General features: G+C 35.7%; 1 long non-coding RNA gene across 2 annotated transcripts; it reads left to right on the top strand.

The window, feature by feature from the left end:
• Positions 1–7,243: 7,243 nt before the first annotated feature.
• On the top strand, positions 7,244–13,115 carry LOC112722331 (uncharacterized). Of its 2 annotated transcripts, XR_011867651.1 has the most exons (6): positions 7,251–7,922; positions 8,015–8,204; positions 10,240–10,314; positions 10,396–10,542; positions 11,504–11,604; positions 12,972–13,115. It is a non-coding gene; the product is annotated as an uncharacterized lncRNA (long non-coding RNA). The 2 variants fall into 2 exon arrangements; XR_003162632.3 differs by lacking the exon at positions 12,972–13,115 and having other exon boundaries at positions 7,244–7,922; positions 11,504–11,748.
• The last annotated feature ends 3,626 nt before the right edge of the window (positions 13,116–16,741 follow it).

Raw genomic sequence — 16,741 nt, 5'->3', positions numbered from 1 at the left:
ATCTCATTTTCGAATTTATGAGAGAGAAAAAGGGAAAGATATTTTTTGATTTTTGAATTTTTATGATGAGATGGAAAAACATGAAAATTATGCAATGCATGAAATTTTTTAGATCAAAACAATGAATGCATGCAAGAATGCTATGAATGTCAAGATGAATACCAAGAACACTTTGAAGATCAAGATGAACACCAAGAACATGTTTTTGAAAAAATTTTAATGCAAAGAAAACATGCAAGACACCAAACTTAGGATTCTTTAATGCTTAGACACTAAGGATCCAAGAATGCATATGAAAAACAAGAAAAGACACAAAACATGCAAATGCAAAGATCAAACAAGAAGACTTACCAAGAACAACTTGAAGATCATGAAGAACACTATGAATGCATGATTATTTTCAAAAAAATGTAAGATGCACATGTAATTGACACCAAACTTATAACATGACTCAAGACTCAAACAAGAAACATGAAAAATATTTTTGATTTTTTATGATTTTCTAAAATTTTTTTTTTATTTTTTTTTCGAAAATTATTTGTAAAAGAAAAAAAATAAGGATTCCAAAATTTTTAATATGAATTCCAGGAATCTTGCCATGTTAGTCTAAAGCTTCAGTCCAGGAATTAGACATGGCTCACTAGCCAGCCAAGCTTTCAATGAAAGCTCCGGTCCAAAACACTAGACATGGCCAATGGCCAGCCAAGCTTCAGCAAACATAGATACCTCTCATGTATACAACAGCTGATATTTCATCCAACTTCATATACTTATGAGTGGAAGCCTCAGTCCAAAAGAATTTAGACATGGCTTTACAGCCAGCCAGGCTTCACATGCTTCATGAAACACTAGAATTCATTCTTTAAAAATTTTGAATAATTTTTTTTTCGAAAACAGGTGAGAAAATTTTGAAGTATTTTTGAAAAATTTTTGAAAAGAAAACAAAAAGAAAATTACCTAATCTGAGCAACAAGATGAACCGTCAGTTGTCCAAACTCGAACAATCCCCGGCAACGGTGCCAAAAACTTGGTGCGCAGAAATTGTGACTACACTTTGATTATGTAAAATTCATCGCTCTTTCTTTCCCTGGTAATGGCGTCAAAAACATGATGCCAATACCATGGTTCACAACTTCGCACAACTAACCAGCAAGTGCACTGGGTCGTCCAAGTAATACCTTACGTGAGTAAGGGTCGAATCCCACGGAGATTGTTGGTATGAAGCAAGCTATGGTCACCTTGTAAATCTCAGTCAGGCGGATATAAAATAGTAATGGGGTTTTCGAAAACAATTAATAAAACAGGGATAGAAATACTTATGTAAATCACTGGTGAGAATTTCAGATAAGCGAATAGAGATGCTTTCGTTCCTCTGAACCTCTGCTTTCCTGCTATCTTCATCCAATCAGTCTTACTCCTTTCCATGGCTGGCTTTATGTGATACATCACCACTGTCAATGGCTACTTTCGATCTTCTCTCGGGAAAATGATCCAAATGCCCTGTCACGGCACGGCTAATCGTCTGGAGGCATCACCCTTGTCAATGGTTTCATCTTATCCTCTCAGTGAAAATGGTCAACGCACCCTGTCACGGCACGGCTATTCATCTGTCGGTTCCCGATCCTGCTGGAATAGGATTTACTATCCTTTTGCGTCTGTCACTACGCCCGGCAATCGCGAGTTTGAAGCTCGTCACAGTCATTCAATCATTGAATCCTACTCGGAATACCACAAACAAGGTTTAGACCTTCCGGATTCTCTCGAATGCCGCCATCATTCTAGCTTACACCACGAAGATTCCGATTAAGAAATCTAAGAGATACTCATTCAATTCTAATGTAGAACGGAAGTGGTTGTCAGGCACGCGTTCATAGGGAATGATGATGATTGTCACGTTCATCACATTCAAGTTGAAGTGCGAATGAATATCTTAGAAGCGAAATAAGATGAATTGAATAGAAAACAGTAGTACTTTGCATTAATCCTTGAGGAACAGCAGAGCTCCACACCTTAATCTATGGAGTGTAGAAACTCTACCCTTGAAAATACATAAGTGATAATGGAGTTCATTGGTCTCAGCCCCAGAGGGGGACTGGAGTAACCAAGACTGTGAATACAATGATAAAAAGTTCTATTTATAATAAACTAGTCACTAGGGTTTACATAAGTAAGTAATTGATGCATAAATCCACTTCCGGGGCCCACTTGGTGTGTGCTTGGGCTGAGCTTTAACTTTCCACGTGCAGAGGCCATTTGTGGAGTTGAACGCCAGGTTTTGATCCATTTCTGGCGTTCAACTCTGGTTTTTGATCCATTTCTGGCGCTGAACTCCAGAATTGGGCAGAGAGCTGGCGTTGAACGCCAGTTTACGTCATCTAAACTTGGGCAAAGTATGGACTATTATACATTGCTGGAAAGCCCTGGATATCTACTTTCCAACGCAATTGGAAGCGCGCCATTTTGAGTTCTGTAGTTTCAGAAAATCCACTTTGAGTGCAGGGAGGTCAGAATCCAACAGCATCAGCAGTCCTTCTTCAACCTCTTAATCTGATTTTTGCTCAAGTCCCTCAATTTCAGCCAAAAAATACCTGAAATCACAGAAAAACACACAAACTCATAGTAACGACCAGAAATGTGAATTTAACATAAAAACTAATGAAAACATCCCTAAAAGTAACTAGATCATACTAAAAACATACTAAAAACAATGCCAAAAAGCGTATAAATTATCCGCTCATCATGTGGTATGTGATTAGAAGTTGTGCTTTGTTTATCTAAGAGAGAATTCTTGTTCTTCAAAGATTCAATTCCATCGGAAGAGGAATTGGATCTATTAGAATTCTATGTGAACCTTGGAAAAGGAATTATAACAATTCAGTTTGGAACTCTCTTCTCACAATAAATTTTGTTTTGATTCAAAGTTGATACATGACATATAATCACTTTGAAGTTGGGATCTTAGGAGTTGTGTAGCTTTGGGTTAGAAATTAAACTTCACCTCTTTTCATGAGTATTGGATCAAGAAACTGGCATTTGATCATGATTTGAGAAATTAGGTAACCAAGAAATTGGAGCTCAATTACTTATGGTCTACCAGATATTCAAACATTACATGAACAAGAGAAGAAGTGAGAATCATTGATTCAAGAGAGATCAACATCTCCAATCCCTAATGTCTTCTATCTTTAATTCTTAGCACTTTACATTTTCTGTACTTTAGATTTCTTGCTATTTAACTTTTTAGTATTTTACTTTCTTATACTTTACATTCATGTCATTTATTTTCTAGACCTTTATTGCTTTTTTTTAATTTCATATCATTTACATTTCCTGTTACTTATCATTCAACTATGATTGTCTAACTAAAATAGTCAATTAACTATTGATTGCTTAATCCTTTAATCCTCGTGGGATCGACCTCACTCTAAGTGAATTTTATTACTTGATACGACCCAGTATACTTGCCAGTAGTTATGCGGAATAATTGAGTTCATCAATTTTTGTATCAAGTTTTTGGCGTCGTTGCCGGGGATTAATTGTGATTAACAAACTACCGGTTGGTTGATTACCTAGATTAGACACTTTTTTCTTTCTTTGTTTTAGTCATTTAATTGCTTTTAATTCTTTCTCTTTTCTTGCTCGTTAAGCGTTTGTGTTATTGCCTCACTAGGAAGTCCTTATTCGTGACATAAGAAATTTCTTTTGTTCTCTTGGTAATTGTGTTGTTGATATAGAGCATTCTCAAAGAAGAATGGAATATCCCACTATACTTAATTGTCCAACCTATGCACCTCCACGAACTCATCGAAAAACTCTTCTAGCACTTATAATAGAGGAACTCCCCCAGAGATATCTCTCAATTGCCCTACTCATTGAGTTCTTAGGGCAAAATATGAGAGAAGTGGTAGAGGATATGAAAGCCTCAAGGAGGAATCAAGAAGAGAAAATGAGACAATTAGCACAATATTTTGTTGATGAACCAACCAATGTCTTTCCTTGGCCAGACAAAGAAAATCATGCCATCATCTTAAGGAGTGGAGTAGTGCTTAATGTGGGTGAAAATGAAGCAGAAAGTTGCATAGAGGGTGAGTTTAATGAACCACCATGCCAAGAAGTTTTTGGTAAAGGAAACACTCCAACTATCACAACACTCAAATCTTGATATCAAAGAAGTGAAGGCAATAAAAAAAAACACTAAAAAGAAGATTGTGACCAAGGAACGGAGAACAATATCCAAGAAGAAGAAATGGTCAACAACAAGCAATCCCACCCCTAACCCAACAAGCAAAGTAAGTCAAGCTAATAGCAAAAGAAAGCTTGCTGGGAGAAGATTAAAACAGGGGACATTAACTTTCTCCTCTTCCCCCTTGAAGTTATTTCTCTTAACTAACTGGAAGAAGAGGAAGAAAATTAAGAACCACATGTCAAGCTAATGACATTAAAAGAGTGCTTGTTGGGAGGCAACCTAACCGTAGGTAACACTTTCTTTCTTTGCTTAGTTTACTTTCAAATAATTTGGCATGAGATTGCATAGAATAAGTTCGGTGTTGCCATGCAACAAATTTAAAATCCAAATCTTCATGGGGTACTTGCATCAATTTCAAATGAAAGTGTCACATTAAGTTTGGTGTTGTCACTTATCTTTCATGCAAAGTACCATGCACAACCCAGTTATTAATGCAATCATATTACATGCATTGCTCACATGTCATTGTTTTAAGACACTCATGATCTATCATAAATTCTATCACCACTATTTTAATTTTGGTGTGGGAGGGGAAGAATAGGAAGAAAATGACAACAACAAAATGATGAAGAACTACAAAGTGGCAAAGTTCTTTTTCCTCTCATTTATTCCCTATACATTCAACTGCATGATTGTCTTTCATTTTCTTTTTATGCATGTGTGTTATTCCTCTTTGATAAGCATAGTTTGATTTGAATTGTAACATGTTGCTGTGACATCATAACTACCATCTTAAAATTTGTGAGTTAAAGCAATTAAGTATCGTGATCATAAACAAACAAGATAATTAAAGAAGAAGCTAGCATGAGCATATAAGTATTGGAAGGCTAGCATGACTATTATTACTCAATACATTTGAATTTGTTTAATTGAAGTTTTCATCTAGGATATTTTATGAAATTTTTGAAAATTTGAAAACCTTGAAGAAGCAATGCAATTAATGATCAAGTAAAGAAAAAGGGAAAAAATGAGAAAGCTGAAGGCTCTGAATACTAATGACAATTCATTAGTCAAGTACTTGTGGTATTTATGTATCAAGTAAAAAGCTTGAAAATAAAACACTTAGAGTCAAGGCTAAGCTCAAGTGCAAAGCGCTCCCTCAAAAGCTCAAGACCCTCAGCATCAATGATTAGAGAGTAAAGAAAAGAAACAAACGAGCTTAAGGAAGTCCTCTAATTAAATGCTTGTAGTACTTATGTATCAAGTTGTAATACTTGAAAAAAAAAGCATTTAGAGTTGAAGCTGAAAACAAATGGTGCAAAGCACCCAAGAAGCTAAGCTAAACAAAGATGTAAAGCTTGTTTCAAGGAAGGAATCACTACAACATTTTGGGTCTATGGACATGGTTTTTTTTGTCACGGTAAAAAACCGTGACCATAGACCCTCTATGGTCACGGTTTTTTAGGGTGACCAAAAAAAAGCTATAGTCACGATTTTTTTGGAAAGGGTGACCATAGAGTACTTATGGTCACGGTTTTTTAAAAAAGGGTGGCCTAAAAGGGTCTATGGTCACGGTTTTGAGGGGTGACCTAAAGGGGTCTATGGTCATGGTTTTTCAAAAAAGGGTGACCTAAAAGGGTCTATGGTCACGGTTTTGGAGGGTGGCCTAAAGGTGTCTATGGTCACGATTTTGGGGGGTGGCCTAAAAGGGTCTATGGTCACGGTTTTGGGGGTGACCTAAAGGGGTCTATGGTCACGGTTTTTTACAGTGACCAAAAAGGGGCTATGGTCACGGTTTTACAAAAAGGGTGACCTAAAAGGGTCTATGGTCACGGTGTTGGGGGGTGACCTTAAGGGGTCTTTGGTCACGGTTTTGGGGGTGGCCTAAAAGTGTCTATGGTCACAGTTTTGGGGGGTGGCCTAAAGGGGTCTATGGTCACGGTTTTGGGTTGGTGGCCTAAAAGGGTCTATGGTCACGGTTTTTTACAGTGACCAAAAAGGGGCTATGGTCACGGTTTTTCAAAAAAGGATGACCTAAAAGGGTCTATGGTCACGGTTTTGGGGGTGACCTAAAAGGGTCTATGGTCACGGTTTTGTGGGTGGCCTAAAATGGTCTATGGTCACGGTTTTGGGGGTGACCTAAAGGTGTCTATGGTCACGGTTTTTTACAGTGACCAAAAAGGGTATATGGTCACGGTTTTTCGGAAGGGTGACCTAAAAGGGTCTATGGTCACGGTTTTGAGGGTGACCTAAAGGGGTTTATGGTCACGGTTTTTTACAATGACCAAAAAGTGTCTATGGTCACGGTTTTTCAAAAGGGTGATCTAAAAGGGTCTATGGTCACGGTTTTGGGGGTGACCTAAAGGGGTCTATTGTCACAGTTTTAATCATTTGAGTTTAAACTAATTAAAATTTTTATGTATTTTTTATAATTTTAAATATTTTATCTTTTAAAAATTTTAATAATTAAAAACTAATAATAATTTTATATGATTTATTTTAAATATTAAAATTTTAAATTTAATTTTATAAATAAAAAATTAAGTTGAATACTATTAATTTTTAATTAAAAAAAGATTTAAAACTTAATAACATAAAAAATGATTTATAATTAGTTACTTTATAGAAATTGAAATTAAAGTTGTGATAGAAAAATAATGAAATGTAATATAATTTAATTTAGGTAATCGATATTTTAGATTTAAAATCGTATTTTATAAAATGTGATTTGTAAGACCCATAATTTTCGAAAAAAATATTATTTGAGTTAATTTCAATTTATATATTCATTAAATATTTTATTTTTAGAAATTATTTTATTAAAAGTAATTAAATTAAGTTTTGATAATTAAATGAGAAATTTTACTTACTCTTAACAATATGTTTATAATTTAAATTAAAATTAATTAGTTGAACTTAACAATATGTTGATAAATAATGTTCTTAAATATTTTTAATAGAGTATATTTAATTTTAAAATTTTTCTACCCTCTAATTTTATCAAAATATCTATTTATATCTATCCTTTATTCTTTTATAAAATCCTTAATTTCTAATCTCAATTCCCAAATTAAAATCAGAAACCCTAATTCCCAAATTGGAACCTAACCCTCATTTTCCCCTTTCCTCAGAGGCTGAAACACGCAGCCTTCACCCCCTTTCTCCTTCACCCACTTAACGCACAACACACCCACACCAGCCACAGAGAGGAAGAGAGGGAGCTGTGCCACGTTACCGTCCAGTCGCTGTCCGGCTCGCCATCACCGGTGTCTCACCGCCGTCACTATGGAGACCAAACGCCGTTGAGCTTCTTGCTGCTGCCTTGGAGTCCTTCGTCAGGTTCGAGTTGAAGAAAGAGGGAGGCATAGATTCAACATCGCGTAGAGAGGGATTTGTTGTTGTCGTTGCGCGCCGTCGTGTGCTGTCGCTGTTGTTCGAGCCGTCGCCATCGCCGTGGGTGAAGTCCGCCGCTGGTACCAGTTGAGGCCGCTTCTATGGAACAGAGATGAGAGAGAGACGTTGGGAGGAAACTGTGAGCTGCAAGCCGCTGACCGAGAAGAAGCTCTGCCTTTGTCGCCGTGTTAGAGTCGTCGCTGCCAATGCCGCGCACCGCCGTTAACGCTGCCGTTGAAGGGAGCTCGCCGTCACAGTTCAATCATCATTGAGCTTGAAGGGAGGCGTCACTGATATACCCGACAGCAGCTTCCCCTACGTTCCCAATTCCATTCTTGAAACTGTAACACTCTTGCTCATGCTCTGTTTCCCGAATCTATTCCTCTACCATATTTTGTTCTGATTACAATAGCATATGTTAATGTCTCTGTTTAGTATTATCATCTTTATCCGGAACCACTGATGTCACCGCTACGGAGGTGATTGGGATAGGTGCGATTGTCATTGTTGTTACTGCCCCAGAAGAAGTGAGGCTGCTGCTGCTGTTCCGGCCGCATTGGCTGTTGTAAACTGGAAAAAAGAAGGGCATCATTGCATTTAAATTCGACGGTTTCGACTAATTGAGGTAGGGGGTTTAAACGATTTCAATTTAAGAATGCCTATAAGGTTTATTGAATAACTGCAAATAGATTTAATAGCTGTGAGTAATTGATTGATTATGTGAATATTGAATTGTGGCTGAAATTATGATTGGAATGGTTGAGATTGTGATTTGGAATTGTTGATTAGTGATATTGATTGATTATGTGGATTGGGAATTGTTTGATGACTAATTGTTGAGAATTTCTGAATTTTAATGGGTTATGTTGGATTTGTTGCTGTTGAGCTGTTATTTGGTATATTGTAATGTTAATGAACTTGGTTGGTGGTTGATTTGGAATTGGTTTTGAGGGGTATTGAAGGGTTGGATTTTGAATACTAAATGGTTTGCTGAAAATCAGGTTCTCTTGAAATAAAACGGCAACTTTGAAAGTGATTTAGTAACTCTATAGTGACTGAAATTATAAGAATTTAAATGTTAATTAAATTATATTAAGTGTAATTGTGAAAATTCAATTTTTAAGGTTTCGTATCAACTAGAGAATTAGTTATGATTTTTCAAAGTTGAACTCTAAAATCTGATTTTCTGCATAATTTTAAACGAAGTCAGAAACTTTGAAATGCTATAACTAGTTACGTAATGATCGGAATTGCATGAGACTAAGTCTGGGTTAAACTTGGGGATATAAGGAACTAAACTGGTAAATTTGAGACTTTTTCATTAAGTTTATGATTTATGGTGAATTTTTAAATTGGGGATGTCAAATCTGGTTTTTCTGCAGAACGTTTAACACAGCAGCAACTTGATTCCTCTATTGGAAATTCTGCAGTTTGAATTTTGAAATGAAACCAATTTTAAATAAAACTTTGGTTCTAATACTTTAATTTCATAAAAATTTAGAATGGTTAGAGTTGTGGTTTTAAAGATTTGGATTTTCAGAGAAAGATGTATTATGCAGTAAAAGTCAGGCTTTGTTTTCTAAGTCAGTAACTTTGAGGCTTCATAATTTTTAATTCTGGAATGATATTGAGATGCAACCAATTGGAGGTGAAAGCTGAGTATGTTTAGTATATATGATTCAAATTTCAGGGTTTTTCATATTTTAGTAAGTGAGTTATGGGACTTGGAAGAGGTTATGTTCAATGATTTGTAAAACAGACTTCAGCAGAAAATTACCTAACTTCCAAGCTACATAACTCCTTCATTAAAAATAGTATGACCCTGGAACCAATTGAGAAAGAAATTTGAATAAGTTATGTTTAACCACATAAATTTTGAAGGTGGTTGGATTTAATTTGAATTTTATATGAAATTTCGAATGTTGTACGCTGCTGCTGTCTTCTGGATTTAAAACACTGCAGAGCAGTCACGGTTTTGCTTATATTCCCGAAGCTAGAGTCAGCAAAAAATTATGATTTTTAGTTTAATAGAAAGCTTAATCTAAGACGGTCGCATGGATATAAAGTTTGTGTGATTCCGAATTCATTTGATATTTTAAAAACAAAATGGAAATCAGGCTGCCAAGTTGTGTTGGCAATTATTTTGGATATGGAATTTAAGAAATAGATTTTTTATACTATTATCAAATGTTTTTGAGAATATATATTGTTGTGGCAACTGTTGAAAGAGGCTGATGAAATGTTGAGAAAGAAGAAACCCGTAAGGGTGGCTAAGTCCTATTTTTAAAGGAGATTATGTCTAAATTTTTATAAAAGTATAAGGACTTAATCAAAATCAATATTTAAGGCTTATTTAATGATAATAACTTCAATGATTCTTTTAAGAAAAGATTATTTGGTATACGAGATTGTTAGCAAGGGCGTGGGTCTTGTCCCGCTTGCGTACTTGCAATTATGAAAGAAAAAGGAAAGAGTAAAGTACTTATTGTATGATTATCTGTTGCTTGAGGCAACCCAAGAGATATTTGTTTATTTGTTTGTTGCTTGAAGCAACCCAAGAGATGTTTGTTTGTTGCTTGAGGCAACCCAAGAGATATTGTTTGCTTATTTGTTGCTTAATGCAACCCAAGAGATAATATTTATTTATCTGTTGCTTAAAGCAACCCAAGAGATTGTATTTTGCTGGAAGGGATGTTACAGTTGCTGCTCCGTGTTCTCGGTTAATCGTAAGTCCGGTAAGCTGTCCCTTGTTTCGAACTCTGTTAGTCACTATTTTGTTATATGTTACTAAGATTCCTGCGACGCGAATGCCTTAGGATCGAGTTCCGGTTATTGTATGTTACAATTCAAGCTGTTTCGGTTGTTGCGGAAGTGGATAAAGCTGAGGTTATGGTTGCTGCTGTCGCTGGCCGAGGAAAAAGGGGTTTTTGACGCGTTTTGGTTTTGCGAGTTTCGACTTTGAGGTAGGGGCGTTTTTATTAAAACTCATTTTGTTCTTAGGAGTTGTTATAAATTGATATTTAGGCGAGTAAATATTTCTGGTGATTATGGGGTCTTATGAGTTGAGTTGAACTACTTTGAATAAATGTTATTGCTTACTTGCCTGTGGCTAGTTCTGAATATTTATTTGATATTGAAGTAGTGAATGAAGGATTGATTTAAAATTCTGATTCGAATGTTTATCAAGTATAATTTGAGAATTGGAAAGTGATTGGATGTTAGATTTAGTTTGATTTCGGAAAATGATTTGAGATTTGTGAATGACTTGGGTTTGAAAATGTTGGAAAGTGTTTGAGAAGATGTTAGTTGACTTTGTTGGAAATGAATTGGAATTTGGAAAGGGTTATAATATTGGAGATGAGCTTGATTTGTAGAAAAATGAATTTAAATTGAAAATGGTTTGAGATATTGAAATTGTTCAGATTTTGAAATTGAGTTGAAAGGAGTTTGAGAAATAGTTTTGTTGGGACCCGGAAAGGCTAGATTGCTGATGCATATGAGCATTGTAGTGCTTTCCGGTTGTGTGCTTTGCCAATGATAATTGGCGCTTCGATGAGATTATATTTCTAAAGCCAGTCTATTCTCTTCATCTTTAATATCCTAGGTTTCAATGCATCAACTTTATTTATGTGATTAGTGTGTAAAAATTTTAAAAGTTTTTGTATCTATTTTCTTTGATTTTTCAAATAGCTTTGTGTTTTCCAAGATATTTTATAATTATTGATATGTAAAATCTTCAATTGCTAAATTGCAAATATTTTCCAGAACATGCTTGATTATGTCTCATTTTAAGACAAGAAGTTTAAAATAGAAATTATTTTGTATTTTATATTAATTTAGGATTAATATTTGTTAATTGATTATTTTGTTTACCTACTCTTGAATGTTCTTTATGAGGAATTTTTTGTTTTATTTTGTATACAGGATAATTTTTTTGGACTCGTAAAGACAAAAGGAGTTGACTAGTTGTTGTGGCACCCTGTATAAGATGGGATGGGTCTTATAATGAGTTTGGTTATCTAAATGTATTATTTTGATGTGTTCTTTACTTTTTGATAAGAGACTTTATCCGATATTATATGTAATGGATAAATTACACTCTATTTTGATTAGTGTTGTAATGAATATCTAATTTTTAATGAAACTTTTATGATTTGAATTTATCAAAATTTTCATTTTTAGATTTATTTTGTAATTATCATCATTTTGGGATGTGATTATGATTTAAAAAAAAATTAAATCTCATAACATAAAACAGGCTATGGTCACGGTCAAGGTGGAGTGACCATAGAGGCTATGGTCACGGCGAAAAACCGTGACCATAGATAAGGCTATGGTCATGGTCAAGGTGGGGTGACCATAGAGGCTATGGTCACGGCGAAAAACCGTGACCATAGATAAGGCTATGGTCACGGTTTAAGGAAGGGGTGACCATAGGGGCTATGGTCACGGTTTTGGTTAGGGGTGACCATAGAGGCTATGGTCACGGCCAAAACTATGACCATAGATAAGGCTATGGTCACGGTTTTGGTGAGGGGTGACCATAGAGGCTATGGTCACGGCCAAAACCGTGACCATAGATAAGGCTATGGTCACGGTTTAATGAGGGGTGGCCATAGGGGCTATGGTCACGGCTAAAATCGTGACCATAGCTAAGGCTATGGCCACGGTTTTTGGTGGGGTGACCATAAAGGCTTTGGTCACGGCCAAAACTGTGACCATGGATAAGGCTATGGTCACGGTTTTGGGAAGGGGTGACCATAGAGGCTATGGTCACGGTGAAAACCGTGACCATAGATAAGGCTATGGTCACGGTTTTATCGCGTGACCATAGATTAACCTATGGTCACGGTAAAAAAACGTGGCCTAAAGTGCCAGAATTTGAACATTACAACCGTGACCATAGAAACCGTGACCATAGATAAAAAAACCGTGACCATAGGTCTATGGCCACGAGAGAATAGGCCACGGCGGAAAAACCGTGACCATAGACCTATGGTCACCCTTTTCACTAGCTATGGTCACGGTTTTTCACCGTGACCATAGACCTTTTTTTTGTAGTGAATATAAAGAAAGATTTCATAAATTGAGCTAGATAGAAACATTAATCATTTAAATTTCTTGTGTAGTTGTTGCATGCATAGTAAACTAGCCAACCATAATCATTAAATTGCTACTCTTCTCACCTTGGATTGTCAAACTTTATTGCATGATTCTTTATTTGCTTGAGGACAAACAAAGTTTAAGTTTGGTGTTGTGATGCATGCGCATCATGTTGTATTTTTCTATGCTTTTTCATATAAAAAATTAATTCCTAATTCTCAATTGTTGAGTATTTTTGTGTTTATGTCATATATTTACTTTGATATCTTTGAATTGATTAATTTTGTAGAAAATGGTAGAAAAAGAAACAAAAAGCACAAAACAAGAAAGCAGCAATGAATCCAACTACAAGGAAAGCTTCAAAAGGATTTGAAACCTTGACCTCTTCATACTCCAACAAGAATAACTTGAGCTACAAAGCTCCAAATGAGGTAATTTTAGTAGAATTAGAAAGTAGAAATCTAGAGCTTTCCAACCATATATATCACTACATTATGGACACTAAATCTAAGGAGCAATTCACCCTGAAATACAAAGATGAGCATAGCATCAGCCTATAGTAACGCCAGCTGACCTCTATACATTCCATGTAGTATAATTTGAGAGACAAAGGTCCAAATGGTGCTTTTTTAGTGGCGTTAGAAAGAAGACATCCAGAGCTTTTTAATGATATATAATAGTTTATGGTGCCATTGCGTTTGGGCTATGAACAATGAGCATCTTTTGACGCCATGAATAATAATGTCAGGTGGGCGCTGGGAGTAAAGTTTGCAAAGACAACGCCAAGATGAAGCCCTGGGAGTTGGGCTGGTGCTAGAACTGGCACTGGTTTGGGCGCTGGGTTGAACCAACGCCAACAGCACCCGTGGGAACAAGTTATGGCGCTGGAATGGGCGCTGGCTTTTCCAGCACCAGCGATCCTGCCAACATGACCTTGTCCTCCTCAAACGAGCATAACTTGAGCTAAAAAGGTCTCAATGATGCGCTTTTAGTTGCATTTGAAAGCTGATATTTAGAGCTTTCTAACGATGTATAATAATCTATAGTGGGCATGAAATTGGAGCAAAAACAATATGCATTTTTAAGCCCCAAAAACACTCCTTGGAGCAAGATTGGCGCTAGAAAAGCCAATGCCCAAGCCACCCTGGAACTTCAAGTTGGCCCACTCTTCCCACTCAAACTCCACTATAATTTCATGCAAGCGAGCCCATAATTACCAACCAATCAAGACCACAAGAAGTATATAGAAGTAGTTAATTTTTATTTGATTGTAATTTGTTTTGAATTTGTAATTTAGGATAGCTTATAAATAGGCTTTAGTTTCACCACACACAGGAATTACAGGAGAAGGTCTTCAAACTCCTCTCTTCTCACCCACACACTCTTCTTCTCTTCCATATTCTTTCATACCCACTCTTGTAAATATTATGAGTCTCTAATTCTCCACATTTTGGAGAGGAGCTCTGTTGCATTTTAATTGAATTTATGTTTATTTCTTCTTCTCTTCTTGATTCTATCTTGTACATAGAAGAGAGTTTCCGTTCTTCAAAGATCCAATTCAATTGGATCTATTAGAATTCTATGTGAACCATGGAAAATAAATCATAGTAATTTAGTTTGAAACTCTCCTCTCACAATGAATTTTATCTTGATTTAGAGTTGATACGTGACATATAATCTCTCGAAAATTGGGGTCTTATGAGTTGTGTGGTATGTAATTAGAAGTTGTGCTTTGTTTATCTAAGAGAGAGTTCTTGTTCTTTAAAGATTCAATTCCATCGGAAGAGGAATTGGATTTATTAGAATTCTATGTGAACCTTGGAAAAGGAATCATAGAAATTCAGTTTAGAACTCTCTTCTCACAATGAATTTGATTTTGATTCAAAGTTGATACGTGACATATAATCACTTTGAAATTGGAATCTTATGAGTTATGGTGGCTTTGGGTTAGAAATTAAACTTCACCTCTTTTCATGAGCATTGGATCAATGAATTGGCATTTGATCATGATTTGAGAAATTGGGTAATCAAGGAATTGGAGCTCAATTACTTATGATCTGCCAGAGATTCAAACATTGCATGAACAAGAGAAGAAGTGAGAATCATTGATTCAAGAGAGATCAACATCTCCAATCCCTAATGTCTTCTATCTTTAATTCTTAGCACTTTACATTTCCCATACTTTACATTTCTTGCCATTTAACTTTCCAGTATTTTACTTTCTTGAACTTTACATTCATGTCATTTACTTTCTAGCCCTTTATTGCTTTCTTTTAATTTCATATAATTTACATTTCCTGTTACTTATCATTCAACTATGCTTGTTTAACTAGAATAGTCAATTAACTATTGATTGCTTAATCCTTTAATCCTCGTGGGATCGACCTCACTCTAAGCGAGTTTTGTTACTTGATATGACCCAGTATACTTTCCAGTAGTTATGCGGAATAATTAAGTTCATCAATTTTCGTATCAGCAAGCTAGATTATTGTTGGATATGCTTGGAAAAGGAATTGAGTATGCTTTAGTAAATTCTTCATTTTTAGTGCCTGAGGCATGGCATGCATATGGTGAAATGCTATCGAGCATTGATCCTGAATCAATGGCTATAAAACATGCTTTAATTCCCACTGTTCAGGTATGTTGTCTTTATTATTTAGAAACTTTACTTTCTTTGTTTTGTTTAACTAAAATATCTAAATGCAATTTTTTGGTTCACTGCATGGTTCTTTCCACTTTTCATACTCCTCATCAATCATCATTGCTTTGTTCATTATTGCCATGGTAACTTTTTAATTGTATCAGACACGGTCAATTTTTTGTAGGTATGTCGATGTAGTTCTTGATCTGGCTTCCCCATTTTATTACACGATTGCGTCGTTATGCAAGTTTCTGTCGCACACTAGCATCTCATGCTACAACTGCAAGCACTGGAAGCAACCGCAATGTGGTTGGCAGTTGACGTTAGGATTTTATGGTGGTAAACAATTTTATAAAAACAGTCGCGTTGTAGATATAGTCTCTAAACCAACAGAAATCCCTTCGTACAAACGTTTTTGGTTGTCACAAGTAACAAACCCCTAAATAAATTGATAACCGAAGTATTCAAACCTCGGGTCGTCTTCTCAAGGAATTGCAGGGAGGTATGTTCTTATTATTGGTTATGAGTTTGTAAATTGGGGTTTTGGAGTTTGGGCAATGGGCACAGGTATATTTAAATAACAAGTAAAATAAATTAACAATAATAAAATCTCTTGGCAAGGTATGAAGAACTGGAAGTCCTATCCTGGTTATCCTTATCAATTGTGATGAGAATTGGATTTTTCTCCCACTTTGTTAACCTCTAACTATGAAGGTAAGTTAAGTGGATGAATTAATTTTTATTCCTCAGGTCCTAGTCTTTCCTTGGAAAAGGCTAGAGTTATTGGAACTCGAATTAATTCTTGAAGAATTCCAATTTTCAGTCAACAATGAGTTTGATAACTCAAGTGTCTCCAATGACTCAACCAAAGCCAAAAGGGAAAAATTCAAATTATTTATATAATAAATAAAAGAAAGCAATCATAATTCTGAATTACCTCAATTAGCACAAATAAAGATATCAAATATAACATGGAAGAGTTCATAAATTAAATTAGAAAAATAAATAAAAAGAACATTGAACCTGGGATTGAGAGTCACTCCTAAAACTAAGAGAAATCCTAAATCCTAATCCTACGAGAGAGGAGAGAACCTCTCTCTCTAAAAACTACATCTACTCCTAAAATTGTGAATTTGAAAGCTTGATTATGAATGGATGCAATCCCTCTACTTTATAGCCTCTAATATGTATTTTCTGGGCCGAGAACTGGGTCAGAAATAGCCCAGAATTCGCTGGTTGCGAATTCAAACACGCTGATTTTCGTCACTACGACGCGTCCGCATGGAGCACGCATTCGCGTCGCCTATCGTCGGAGCAACTATGGAATATTATATATCAAATCGAAGCCCTGGACGTTAGCTTTCCAACGCAACTGAAACCGCGTCATTTGGACCTCTGTAGCTAAAGTTATAGCCGTT

This window comes from Arachis hypogaea, chromosome 11 (assembly GCF_003086295.3).
Source record: "Arachis hypogaea cultivar Tifrunner chromosome 11, arahy.Tifrunner.gnm2.J5K5, whole genome shotgun sequence".
Classification (NCBI taxonomy): Eukaryota; Viridiplantae; Streptophyta; class Magnoliopsida; order Fabales; family Fabaceae; genus Arachis; species Arachis hypogaea.
Note: the sequence above shows the minus strand (reverse complement) of the source record. Positions and strands in the feature narration are given on the sequence as shown.